This window comes from Pseudophryne corroboree, chromosome 1 (assembly GCF_028390025.1).
Source record: "Pseudophryne corroboree isolate aPseCor3 chromosome 1, aPseCor3.hap2, whole genome shotgun sequence".
NCBI lineage: Eukaryota > Metazoa > Chordata > Amphibia > Anura > Myobatrachidae > Pseudophryne > Pseudophryne corroboree.
Genome location: NC_086444.1, coordinates 1,202,216,192 through 1,202,229,433, shown reverse-complemented (window position 1 = coordinate 1,202,229,433; position 13,242 = coordinate 1,202,216,192).

The following is a 13,242-nucleotide window of genomic DNA, read 5'->3' as shown; positions in this document are numbered from 1 at the left end:
CTCTCTGTCCTCTCCATTACCCTGCCCACTAGGATCCAAGATTCTCCAACAGCTCCACTCCTCCTCCCAGCTAGCCTCCATCACAGCAAGCTGACCATCAGTCTCCTCCTTCTGTGTTCCTCTAGGGGGACAATTCCGCCCCTGAGGAGGATGAAAGCTGTCCTTTTTTTTTCTGTCACACCACCTAACACAGGGTATGAGCCAGTCTGGGTTACATGGATAATAAGCAACATTCCATCCTGCTCTTCAGTCTGGAGAGTACCTACGTTTCAGCACTGGAGAGTGGGACTGGTCAGGACAGATGTGAGGACCAGGTGTCACTTGTTGTCTAGAGGAGACCTTTTTACAGACCGTCAGCCTGTGACAAATGAATCCACATAGTGATCTTTCATGTTTAAACACATAGGGGAGGTTTATGGAACCTTCTAAAGAAGACAAGTGACCAATTAGATAGAGAATAGCTAACATCTTATTGGTTGTTAGGGGCAACAGGTCCACTTGTCCTCTGCAGAGGGTTTGATACGTACATCTCCCCCATAGACATTGACCTCAAAGAGAAAGGCATAGAGTTGTACTGAGACATTATGCTCCCTCCATTTCATGAGCGGCCTATGCAGCATATACCATCTGCATCATTACCCAGCACAGGCCTACGCAGCAGAAACTGCCGACATGAATAATTAACACTAACCTTAAGGCAATTTGAAATCAAGTAATTAAGAACTCTTAGCTGACTTTGCTGCAATACCTACAACAATTCCTTATTTTCAAGAGACTGAGAATAAAATGTATTTATCATTAAGGGTCGGTGATTATTCACCCGCTGTAACGTGTTCTGGATGCTTACACAACGCTGCGGAGTGCAAGGAAAAAATCAGTTCTAAATCCGTATATATCATAGAATAGCTCCTCGTGTCACAGGACAATGTCCACAGGCTCATCACTGCTTGGGCTCCCCAATGGGTGTTTTCTCTCCCTCAGACCTTCAGGCAGAGCTCTGTAGGCAGCACAGGTTACAGAATGCAATCTGGTGTAGCTATTCACATACTGATTAGTATGGACTGTACAGAGTGTGTATATGTATATATATATATATATATATATATATACATATAGACTGTACAGAGTGTGTACGTGTATATGTATATATATATATATATATATATATATATATATACAGTAGCAGTACCCGGCACTCCTCCCTGTATATACAGCCTGTAGTTACTTGCTCCGGTGCCCTCCTGGGTATATTGATACCGAATGTATTATGAAGCGTGAGGCGGCACTCGAGACGTCCAAATCAAGGTGAAAGGAGCTTTATTGGCGTTATATCCAACGCACGTTTCGGGCTGACCCTGATGACGGGCGGTCAGCCCGAAACGTGCGTTGGATATAACGCCAATAAAGCTCCTTTCACCTTGATTTGGACGTCTCCTGAGTGCCGCCTCACGCTTCATAATATATATATATATATATATACATGGACTGTACAGAGTGTATATATATATATATATATCTCCTATATATTAGCCCTGTGTGCCTGGCCCTCTAACGCTGGGTGGAGTCACAGACCTGGGCGGCCTTAGCAGCTCCTGCCCTGTCCCAGCACACCAGTTAGCAGTACCATCCCCAGCCACAAGTGCACGGACGCCCCACAGTGCCAGGTAAGCATGGTCCCCTCCCTTGGCACCTACAACCCACTGACACCCAGACCACACACCCCAAAAATCCCCCTCCTCCAGCTCCCACATGCAGCCACTGACGGCCCATACACCCCCCACCCCGACGTCCGCATAACGGACCAGAACACACTGGCCAGCCTAACCCCACTGCACCGATTCCACCCCCCCCCTCCACATCCATCCATGGCAGGGACACGCACCACGGCCGCTCAGCCAGCCACACCCCACACCACCCCTCCCGTCATCTGCACAAAACCAACTAACGCACCCACCTTCCCCACCACGGCGGGACAGACTGCCGCAGGCCACACCGCCGCAAACACCCCCCCCCCCCCCCCCCCCCATCTATTGCCTTGCAGGCGCGCTGTGGACACACAGTGTCACGGCAACAGCCCGTCCACACCACGGCCGCACAGACCGCTCCCGGCCTCCCCACTACCCCAGCACAAACGAGAGCCCTGTCGCCCGCACACAGACAGGTGCGGGTGACGGTGATGTGGATCTGCACAGGGTCTCGGCATTATGGAGAAGGGGGCTGCCGGTACAGTGTCGTGTCGGCCGGGGTCGGGTGTCTCTTACACCCGACCCCGACCGACACTGTACCGGCAGCCCCCTCTCCATAACGCCGGGACCCTGTGCAGTTCCACATCACTGTCACCCGCACCTGTCTGTGTGCGGGCGACAGGGCTCTCGCCACGCCTGCCCCCAGCGGCACATTAACAAAACACGCTCCCCTCCCAGCACCATCCACCCCCACCCCCACCCCCACCCAGCCAACAACTAATCAGGCACATCAATAATATATGTGGGATAAGAGGCAGCAGCAGCGCCCCCCCACACACATTTGCCCACCTTGGGATGAGTGGCCTGTGAGCGGCGTTGTGTGCAAAAGGGAAGGCATGGTCAATAGGGAGATGGCTGTTGGGGGGGGGGGGATTGGGGGGAGAGGAGGATGGCTGATATTGTGGGGGAAGGGGGGGGGGAGATGTCTGATATTGTGGGGGGGTGTCTGATATTGGGGGGGATGGGATGGCTGATATTGTTGGGGGGGGGCATCTATTACTGTGTGCCTGATTAGTTGTTGGCTGGGTGGGGGTGCGGGTGGATGGTGCTGGGAGGGGAATGTTTTTTTTTAATGTGCCGCTGGGGGCACGAGTGCCAACAGCGCTGTCACCGGCACACAGACAGGTGACGGTGCTGTGGAACTGCACTGGTTCCCGACGTTGTGGTGCCGGGGGATGCCGGGACAGTGTCGGCTGGGGTAGGGTGTAAGAGACAGTTTGTGCTGGGTTAGTGGGGAGGCCGGGAGCGGTCTGTGTGGCCGTGGTGTGGACGGGCTATTGCCGTGACTGTGTCTCCACGGTGCACCTGCAAGGCAACAGATGGTGTGGGGGGGGGGGGGTTCGCGGTGGTGTGGGCTGCGGCAGTCTGTCCCGCCGTGGTGGGGAAGGTGGGTGTGCTAGGTGGTGGGTTTGTGCCGATGACTGGAGGAGTGATGTGGGGTGCGGCTGGCTGGCCGGACGTGATGCGTGTCCCTGCCACGGGTGGATGTGGGAGGTGTTGCTGGGCTTGTGGGCCGGATGGGTTCCGTGCTATGGGGTTAGGGTGGCCAGCGTCTGCTGGTCAGTTATGCAGGCGTCGGGGTGGGGGGTGTCTGGCCCCTCAGTGGCTGCATGTGGGAGTTGGTGGAGGGGGGGTTTGAGCTTCTCCCCCCCCCCACAAAAAAAATACCTCTAACTTCACCTAATGCCCACATCTTCCATGAACACACCCCTACCCCCAAAAAAATACAACCCCACCACCCTCCACCCATCCATCACATATCAACACACTGCACCCATGCACACCTCAGGCTCCATCCCCCTACCACACACAACCACAGCTCCATCACACACTGCACATCCTGTCACCAATACATATAGAGGCAGCCACCCACCCACCCCCACGCTATTCCGCAAGCACCATACATCACTACCCAACACTTTTTATTAACCCACACACACAACCACGTACCCCTCTAAAATAATACTCCAACACTCACATTTCCTTCCACACTCTCCACAATCATGCACAACACCACACTACCGCTATTACACACCCACCTCCCTCTCTATACAGCCCATGGATTCTGTCAACCTATCACCACAGCAATTAGCCCACAAGATTACGGGGGCATAGCCCCTTACGACGGTGTGAAGAGCGCCCGTAGGGCGCGATGAATCACCTAGTATATATATAAAAAATATATGGGGGGGGGGAGATTCAAATGTTTGAAAAGTCGCTGGGTGTCTGTTTTTTCTTGTCTTTTAGATAGGAAAAAACAGACTCCCAACTGACTTTTCAAACATTTGAATCCCCCCCATGGACTGTACAGAGTGTGCATGTGTATATATATGTATGTATATATATATATATATATATATATACTGTATTTGTATATGGACTGTACAGAGTGTGTATATATATATATATATATATATATATATATAGTGTCAAACTGAAATAAATTAGTGCGCTTATCCCAGTTCGCTGGTCCTGTACCACAATGTGTGGTATACAGGTAGCACACAGTCAAACGTCAATTCCTATTCCCGTGCCTTAGTTTTTAAGTCCACAGGATCCTATAACGTCATACAGGGCTCCGTAGTAGTAACTAGTTAACACCCACCTCGTTTCTGGGCGGCTGCTCAGTTCTTCAAATAGCCACTATGTATACATAGCCAAAATGGATCTGCAAAAAAAGGAGGAAGAAGAACAAGCACCTATGGTGTAGCAGTTCTCTCCAGAGAAATGAATCACACGCAAATAATGAAATTGCGTACCGGATTGTAACTTGTCTCAAAGCATATCAGTCTCCTACTTCTTATTCCATATGCATTTCAAAATCTAGAAGTTAGGGAGATACAAACAGTCGCCATATAGCGTAGTAATTCAGGTCTATAAGGTCAGAACCTATCACACACAAATGTTCTGTATACCAGACAGATGATCAACACCTAAACACTAATAAAATAAAAAGCATCACAGACAGACTGGAAGAACGCATATACCTAGACAGAAAAAGGAGGATACATACTGTAGCTAGGGGTTAAAGAGGGGGGAACGGGGCGGAACTGAGTTCCATCACCTGTTGTTGTAGGTGGAACTAGTTCCACCTCCTCCATGGACTTGCACAGTAATTCCAACAGAAAAGTCCGCCTCATCACCCACGTCAACAGATAATGCAGGCGGCGCTAACATCACTGATGAGCTGAAGCCACCTGCCCCTTCCTCAGGTCCTGGCGGCTCCATGATCCTCCACCTGTGACCTGCTCCTCCTGGTACTCACACCTGCTGTGTCTGTCAGATGGTGGTCGTCCTCTCCTCAGGTCCCAGCAGCTTCCTTTTCTGGCATGGCGTATGCCTTGTCATGCCATCACCACCGCTAAAGTGAAGAAGATCCACAAAGAGAAGCAGGCTCTGTGCATACTGAAGACAAGATGAGAGGGGGCTGGAGGGACACAGAGAGGTGGGAAACTTGCTGGAGGGACACAGGGCATGAAACTGCTGGAGGGACACAGACGGTGAGCTGCTGGAGTGACGGGCAGAAATGTGTATAAGAGGCACTACTGTGAGTATTATGGGTATAAGGGGCACTAGGACTGTGGGCATTAATTGTATAAGGGACACTTCTATGTATAAGCGGCACTAATGTGGGCATTATGTGTAAGGGGCACTACTAGTGTGGGCATTATGTGTATAAGTATCACTATTACTGTGGGAATTGTGTAAAGAGCACTGCTGTGGGTATTGTGTATAAGGAGCACTACTGTGTGGCATAATGTGTATAAGTGGTACCACTGTGTAGTGTAACTTGGATAAGGGACCCTACTGAGTGACGTAACATGAACAAGGGACCCTACTGAGTGACGTAACATGAACAAGGGACACTACTGAGTGACGTAACATGAACAAGGGACACTACTGAGTGACGTAATGTAAATAAGGGGCATTACTATGTGGTGTAATATAAATCAGGGGCACTATTTGTAGTGTACTGTGAATACGATTGTGCTACTATGTGACGTAATTTGAATTGTGGGTTTTATTGTATGACCATGCCCCTTCTTTGTGAGACCACTCTCCCTTTATAAAGTATTGGCACAAATTTATAGTTTGTTGGGGGGTGTCGAAAACCCTAGCATTGGCCCTGGATCCGCCTAATCAGTATGGGGGTAGGTGGAGGGGGAAATGAGTTCCACCACCTCTCCAGGACTACTTTAAGCCCTGACTGTAGCCCATGGTTTAGATTAAGATATGTGTTGCAGAAAGGCAGGGCTGGATTAAAGGCCACATGGGTCTGTGGATGAAAATAACCAAGCACCTACATGTAGGTGAGAAGAGGAAGAGCTGTGACCCATGGAGATAAGGCAAGGTTTGGGGTTAGGGTTAGATTTAGGGCATACATGCTGACTTTGTTGCCCCCTCCTCTGGGATGGGGCTGCCCAGTCGGTGTATAGGGGACGTGGCAGCCTGCAGGGAAGGCTGTGCAGGGGGCGTGGCCGCACAATCACGTCATCGTTGCTCCGCTCCCCGCTATACAGGGCCTGAGAAAAGCCATTGTATAGCGGGGGGCGGGGCTCAGTGACGTGCGGTGGGGTGAGGCAGGTGAGGCAGAGCCTTTCTTGTCATGCTGTTTGTGCCAGTTTTTTACTGTATAAAGTATATGAAAAATACTAAGAATATGTCAGAAATATCTTCTTTGTATTATTCTAATCATTTTTATACACAAAACTGTGGTGTAAAAAGTCTATGGCAGGTGAGGCAATTCCTAATTTATCCGCACATCTCTGATCAAAACTTAAAAAATTTCCAGGAGTTTATACTGCTGCACCTGTGTATAATGCCCAGATGTACCCTTTGGCTCATATATTGCGTGTAAATCTAGCTCTGATGCTAGCCAGTGCCTCCTGAGCCATTTAGCTCACAGCACGTCTCTTGCGGGGCTACAATGCTGCGTTTCAGCACAAATTGCATCGTCAGGACCCCTAGGAACATCCACTTGTGCTCTGTAAATGGGCGGCCGTGGAAGAGGTGAGATGCTGGTGGGGGTGCAAGTGGCTGGCTGGGGTTGCGGAGAGAATCCAATTTTTGACAGCCTCCCATCCTTTCTGGGCAAGTAGACAAGTACGGTTTAGGGTTAGGGTTAGGTTTGGGTTTGGATCAGGGTTGGGTTTAGATTGGGGTTTGGTTTGTGTTGGGGTTAGATTTACGGATGGGGTTAGGTTTGGAGTTAGGATTAGCTTTAGGGTTGGGGTTAGGTTTTGGGTTAGGGTTGGAGTTAGATTTAGGTTTATGGTCAGAGTTAGGATTGGGGTTAGGTTTGGAGTTAGGGGTAGGTTTAGGTTTTGGGTTAGGGTTTGAGTTAGGGTTAGGTTTAAGGTTGGGGTTAGGTTTAGGGTTGAGGTTAGGTTTGGGGTTAGATTTTAGTTGGGGTTAGTTTTGGGGTTAAGGTTAGGTTTAAGGATGGGTTAGATTTAGGTTTGGTGTTAGGTTTGGGGTTGTGGCTATGTTTAGGGATGGGTTAGGTTTAGGGTTGGGGTTAGGTTTAGGGTTGAAGTTAGGTTTAGGGTAGGGGATAGGTTTAAGGTTGGGGTTAGGTTTAAGGTTGGGGTTAGGTTTAGGGTAGGGGTTAGGTTTAGGGTTGGAGTTAGGTTTAGGGTTGAAGTCAGGTTTAGGGTTGGGGTTAGGTTTAGGGATGGGGTTAGGTTGAGGGTTGAAGTTAGGTTTAGGGTTGGGGTAAGGTTTAGGGTAGGGGTTAGGTTTAGGATAAGGTTTAGATGTTAGGGTTAGGCTTAAAATTTGCCACTGGCAAGGAAGTGCATTCTTGTGGTTCAGGAGATTTTGTGATGAGTCAGGGGTATTTGCTATATATAGATAGAAATAGATAGATAGATAGATAGATAGATAGATAGATAGATAGATAGATAGATAGATAGATAGATAGATAGATAGATAGATGTCTGGCTTTGCAATGTCAAATCTCATTATGAACATAAGAACATTTTGACAACGACATTTACCTAACATCCATGTTGTCACTCAGAAGATGATGACATTTTGGAGAACGTGGACTGTTCATACCACACCCGTATGGAGTAGAACATGCTCTCTGTCTAGAGCTGAGAACAGAAGCGCCTAAGACACTGGGGGTCCTCTGTCCCCCAGTATACCAGCAATGATATCCAATATACCAGCAATGATATCTGAGTAGAATCATAGACGTCACCATTAGGGAAGCATTGTATAATGATGTCTTTATCAAGCCAGAAACGAAAACAAGCTCCATTCTCCCGTTACTGCCTTGTGATACATAATATGTAATGAGCAGCACTTCCGTAGAAAATGGACAGGATCACCTGCAAAAGTGGGAGGACATGCACAATTGTCATAAATCATCCAATCAGTGACCATAGCAGGATGAGAGTCATCTACGTATGATGTCATTAGTATACCAAGAGAAAATGTGGCCAGAAGGATATATATACACTTTTGACCATTTTATATATTTCACCTAGAAGTTCAATCTCTACAATGACTTCAAGGATATTTGTGTTGTGGATGCCTGATATATCAGTATGGGTTCTGCTGGCTACATATACATAAAGTGGTATATACAGTATACTGTATGTTGTCTGTAAGTGGGACATAGAGAATAGAAGAGTGCTACACTGCCATCTGCTGGTGATACAGTGCTGGTACATCACCTGTTTTGTGTTTTATTTTTAATAAAAATGTTACTAAATAGTAGAGAAGAGCTGGTTGGGTTCTCTGAGAACTGAACCCTATCGAACATCACGTCCCGAGCCCGGATCCGAGCCCAGCTCGGGACTTCCTGCCAGACTCGGAAACCAGAACGAGACAAAACGTCAAGCACTCATCTCTTCTCAGTCCTCCTGTCCACGCCGTCTCTTTGAAACTTTCAACACTCTCCTTCGCCCCCCTCCTCCTCCCCTCCCATCCTCCCTCACTGCCACTGACTTTGCCTCCTTCTTCATCTCCAAAATTGAGGACATATAACACTACATCTCCCGCCGTCACCTCTCTGCTACCCCACTGCCCCCTTTATCCCTCCCCTCCATCAATCCCACCCTGTCTTCCTTCAGAAAAGGAAGTCCACTCCCTCATCTTATCCTCCCCCCTCCACCTGCCCCCTGGACCCCCTTCCCTCCCGTCTTCTCCGCTCCCTCTCCCCCACTCAGAGCCGGATTAAGTCCATGGGGGGCCCGGGGTACTTAAGACAGCGGGGCCCCTATTCAAGAGAGGAGGAGGGCGGGGGGGTCACATACCAGCCAACGATCGAAACTGCGCTCCCGTCCCCGCCAACCGCACAGACAGCTGAGCGACGACTCAGCTCTCCAATCATGTATGAATGAAGCAGCCTGCCGCTCAGACATTGGGGCAGCCTACTTCACTCATACGTTATTGGACAGCTGAGCCGCCGCTCAGCTGTCCTGTTTGTACGGCCGCCGCTGCAGTGCGGACGGGAGTACAGCACCACAGATCAGATCGGAAGAGAGTTCCGATCTGTAGTGTGGCAGGGGGCCCTTTTGGAAAGGGGGGCCCGGGGGTACGTATCCCCGGGACCCCCCCTTAATCCGGCTCTGCCCCCACTGCCTGCTCCCACCTTGCTCACCTCTTTAACCTGTCCCTCTCTACCGGCATCTTCCCCTCGCCATTCAAACATGCTCTGGTCTCACCTATTCTCAAAAAACCCAACCTCGACCCCTCATCACCCACTAACTACCGCCCCATCTCTCTTCTCCCTTTCGCCTCCAAATTACTTGAACGACTAGTCTACAGCCGTCTCACAAGCTACCTCTCTGACAACTCCATCCTCGATCCACTACAATCTGGCTTTCGCCCACTCCACTCAACTGAGACTGCCCTGGTGAAAGTTACCAATGACCTGCTTTCGGCCAAATCCAGGGGCCACTTCTCTTTGCTCATCCTTCTGGACCTCTCTGCTGCCTTTGACACCGTAGATCATCCTCTGCTCCTCCGCACACTACAAAACGCTGGCCTCTCTAGCACTGTCCTTGACTGGTTTTCTTCTTACCTAACTAACCGCTCCTTCTCTGTGTCTGTCTCCAGCACCACCTCACACCCTTCCATCCTTCCTGTTGGTGTCCCTCAGGGTTCTATCCTTGGACCCCTTCTGTTCTCCCTGTACACCTCTTCCCTGGGTGCGCTCATTAACTCATTTAGCCTTCAATACCACCTCTATGCCGATGACACACAACTCTACCTCTCATCTCCTGATCTGTCCTCCTCTGTCCTCTGTCAGGTTTCCAGCTGCCTTTCCGCAATATCCTCCTGGATGTCTGAACGCTCTCTAAAGCTCAACATGGACAAAACTGAACTCATCATCTTCCCCCCATCCAGAGCAACACCCCCGACCAATATCTCCATCATTGTTGACAACACCACCATCTGCCCCATTCCCCAACTCCGCTGCTTGGGCGTCACTCTTGACTCCTCCCTCTCCTTTGCACCCCACATCCAAGCTCTGGCACAATCCTGTAGTTTCCAGCTACGCAACATTGCTCGTATCAGGCCATATCTCTCCCAGAGTGCAACTAAACTCATCATCCACTCACTGGTCATCTCATGACTCGACTACTGCAATGTTCTTCTCACTGGCCTCGATTGCTCCCATCTTGCTCCCCTCCAATCTGTCCTGAACTCCGCAGCTAGGCTTATCTTCCTTTCCCGACGCACCACATCTGCCACTCCCCTTCGACAAAATCTACATTGGCTCCCATTCCCCTACAGTATCCTCTTCAAACTCCTCACCCTCACATACAAGGCCATCGCTAATTCCACTGCTCCCTACATCTCCAACCTCCTTTCCCTTCATACTCCCTCCCGCCTCCTACGGTCGACCAATGACCGTCGCCTCTCCACCGCCCTGGTCACTGCTTCCCATGCACGAGTTCAGGATTTTGCCCGTGCTGCACCCCTTCAGTGGAACGCACTCCCCCGCTCCATTAGACTCTCCCCAACCTTGCAAAGCTTCAAACGGGCACTAAAAACCCACCTATTCATCAAAGCATACCCTCCCGATGCATAACCCAGTGCTGAAACCGCGCCTCCACCCCCCTGCCTCATGCCGTGAACACCTCAGTTTTGCTTGCATACTGCCATCTGGCTACCTCCCACTTGCCTGCACCTCTTGTCATCTGTCTGTCGCCCCTCCCCACTAGATTGTTAGCTCTTCAGAGCAGGGCCCTCTTTCCTCTTGTTATCTAAGCCCTCGTCTCGACACATTTCACTCGCAGCAATCCCCTACTCAATGTCCATCTTTATCCTGCTAGTAAAGGCTCATCTCCATCTATGGCCACCAGCCTCTAGTAGTACGATGATCACTCCATCAATACTTACATCTTAGCTGTATTATGTCTTGAGAATTGTGGTGCTCTATGTTACCTGTACTCTATTTCTGTTATTTATTTACTGTAATGCTAAGTTTTGTCTCCCTGTACTGTTCTTTGTGCTGCGCTGCGAAACACATGTGGCGCCTTATAAATAAAATGTAATAATAATAATAATAATCCCGCTGTCGGATTCTCGCAGGTTTTGGATTCCATATAGGGAGCCGCGCATCGCCGCCATTTTCACTCCAGTCCTAGAGAGTGTACAGAGAGGACGTGACTCCATCCTCAGTGTCTGTCTGTGCGGGAAAGTGGTGTGGTGACCTGCTCTGTCTTATGTGTCATTCCAGTGCTGTCTTGTGCTTCATCAGTCCAGTAACAGTGGTGGTGTCCCCTGCTGCCGTAGGTCCAGTGCTGCTGTATATGTCCAATCCAGTGGTGCTGTGTTGTGCTGCATCGGTCCAGTGGTGGTGTCTTGTGCTGCATCAGTCCAGTCACAGTGGTTGTGTCCTCTGCTGCCATATGTCCAGTGTTGCTGTATATGTCCAGTGATACTGCCGTATAAGTCTAGTGGTACTGCCGTATAAGTCCAGTGATACTGTCATATAAGTCCAGTGATATTGCCGTATAAGTCCAGTGGTACTGCCGTATTTCTCCAGTGGTACTGCCCAGTAGCGGAACTTGCCACGGGCAAGCAGGACTTTTGCCCGGGGCGCCGCCTCCCGGAGGGCGCAGGGCACCATCCGGAGGGCGCCGCACCAGGGCAAGATCCGCTGTTGCTGTGCCCCCCGCTGCCCGCTGTCCCCCGCTGCCACTGGCCGCTATGAAGGGAAACTAGACGCGTACGCGTCTAGTTTCCCTTCGTGGAGAGGTCCTTTACTGTGCGGTGCGCGATGACGTCATCAAGCACCGCACAGCAAAGGTCCTCTCCACGAAGGGTACTAGACGCTACGCTTCTAGTTTCCCTTCGTGGAGAGGACCTTCTGCGGTGCGCGATGACGTCATCGCGCACCGCACATTTCAGCACTACAGTAGTCTGTACAGGGGGCGTAAATGACCACGCCCCCTGTACAAAGCCACGCCCCCTATTGGCTCCCGGGGCGCACAGAGCCCCAGAACCGGCCCTGGTACTGCCGTATAAGTCCAGTGATACTGCAGTATAAGTCCGGTGGTACTGCCGTATATGTCCATTAGCACTGCCGTATAAGTCCAGTGATACTGCTATATAAGTCCAGTGGTGCTGTCCTGTGCTGTATATTATTTACTCCAAATAAAGGGGTTATTAATATTTGATCCTAATAATTTTTACAGGGTTTGCCCTGTGTGGTTTAGGGGTACACTCTTCTGTGCTGGGATGTTGGCGTGTAAGAGAAATGCTCCTTGGGTGTGTCGTAGGTGTGTAGCAGGAGTTTCTACCTATTTTGAGTCATGTATATGCACTGTGCACACTGCAAAGTAGCCTGTGTGCAAATCACTACAGGACTCTGGGGAACTGCAGAAGTGTGTCTTTACTAGCTGCAGGTCATTCTGAACAATAGCTGCAGAAGCACTTTCTGTATAACAAACACTTCCTATATAACGAACGCTTACTGTATAACAAGGGGATGGCAATGATGTAACCTCCGCCAGCCACATACATCACCATTTTTCAAAATAAAGAACAATAAGCTTGTGTGTGACAGGTGTTGGATGCGGGGACAGTGTGCAACAAAGAACAAACATAAAGTAAAAATTGTGAGATTAAGTAACATAGGGCCTGATTCAGAGCATAACCATAACGGACCTTACGTTGTCACCCGCAGTTCCCCTCTGATTGACAGGCAGTGGTGTTGAGGGGGTGGGAGGGGGCAGACTGTGTTCCCAGAAACATGGGCGTGTAGAGACCGTATTGCGGGAGGGGAGAGTCCCGGGTCTGCGTGTTACCACACAGACTTCCTGGCCTCACAGCTGCCGCTTCCATCAGTCAGCTGAGTAAGCTGGTGCACCGGTGCTCCACACATCTACTGGCACTCTATGGTGCAGCATCAGTCACTGACTGTGTGTCTTACGTCCTACAGAGAAGTGCATGGTGTAAGTTTGTAGTCTCAAAACAAGCAACAGTGGCCCTCATTCCGAGTTGATCGCTCGCTAGCTACTTTTGCAGCCGT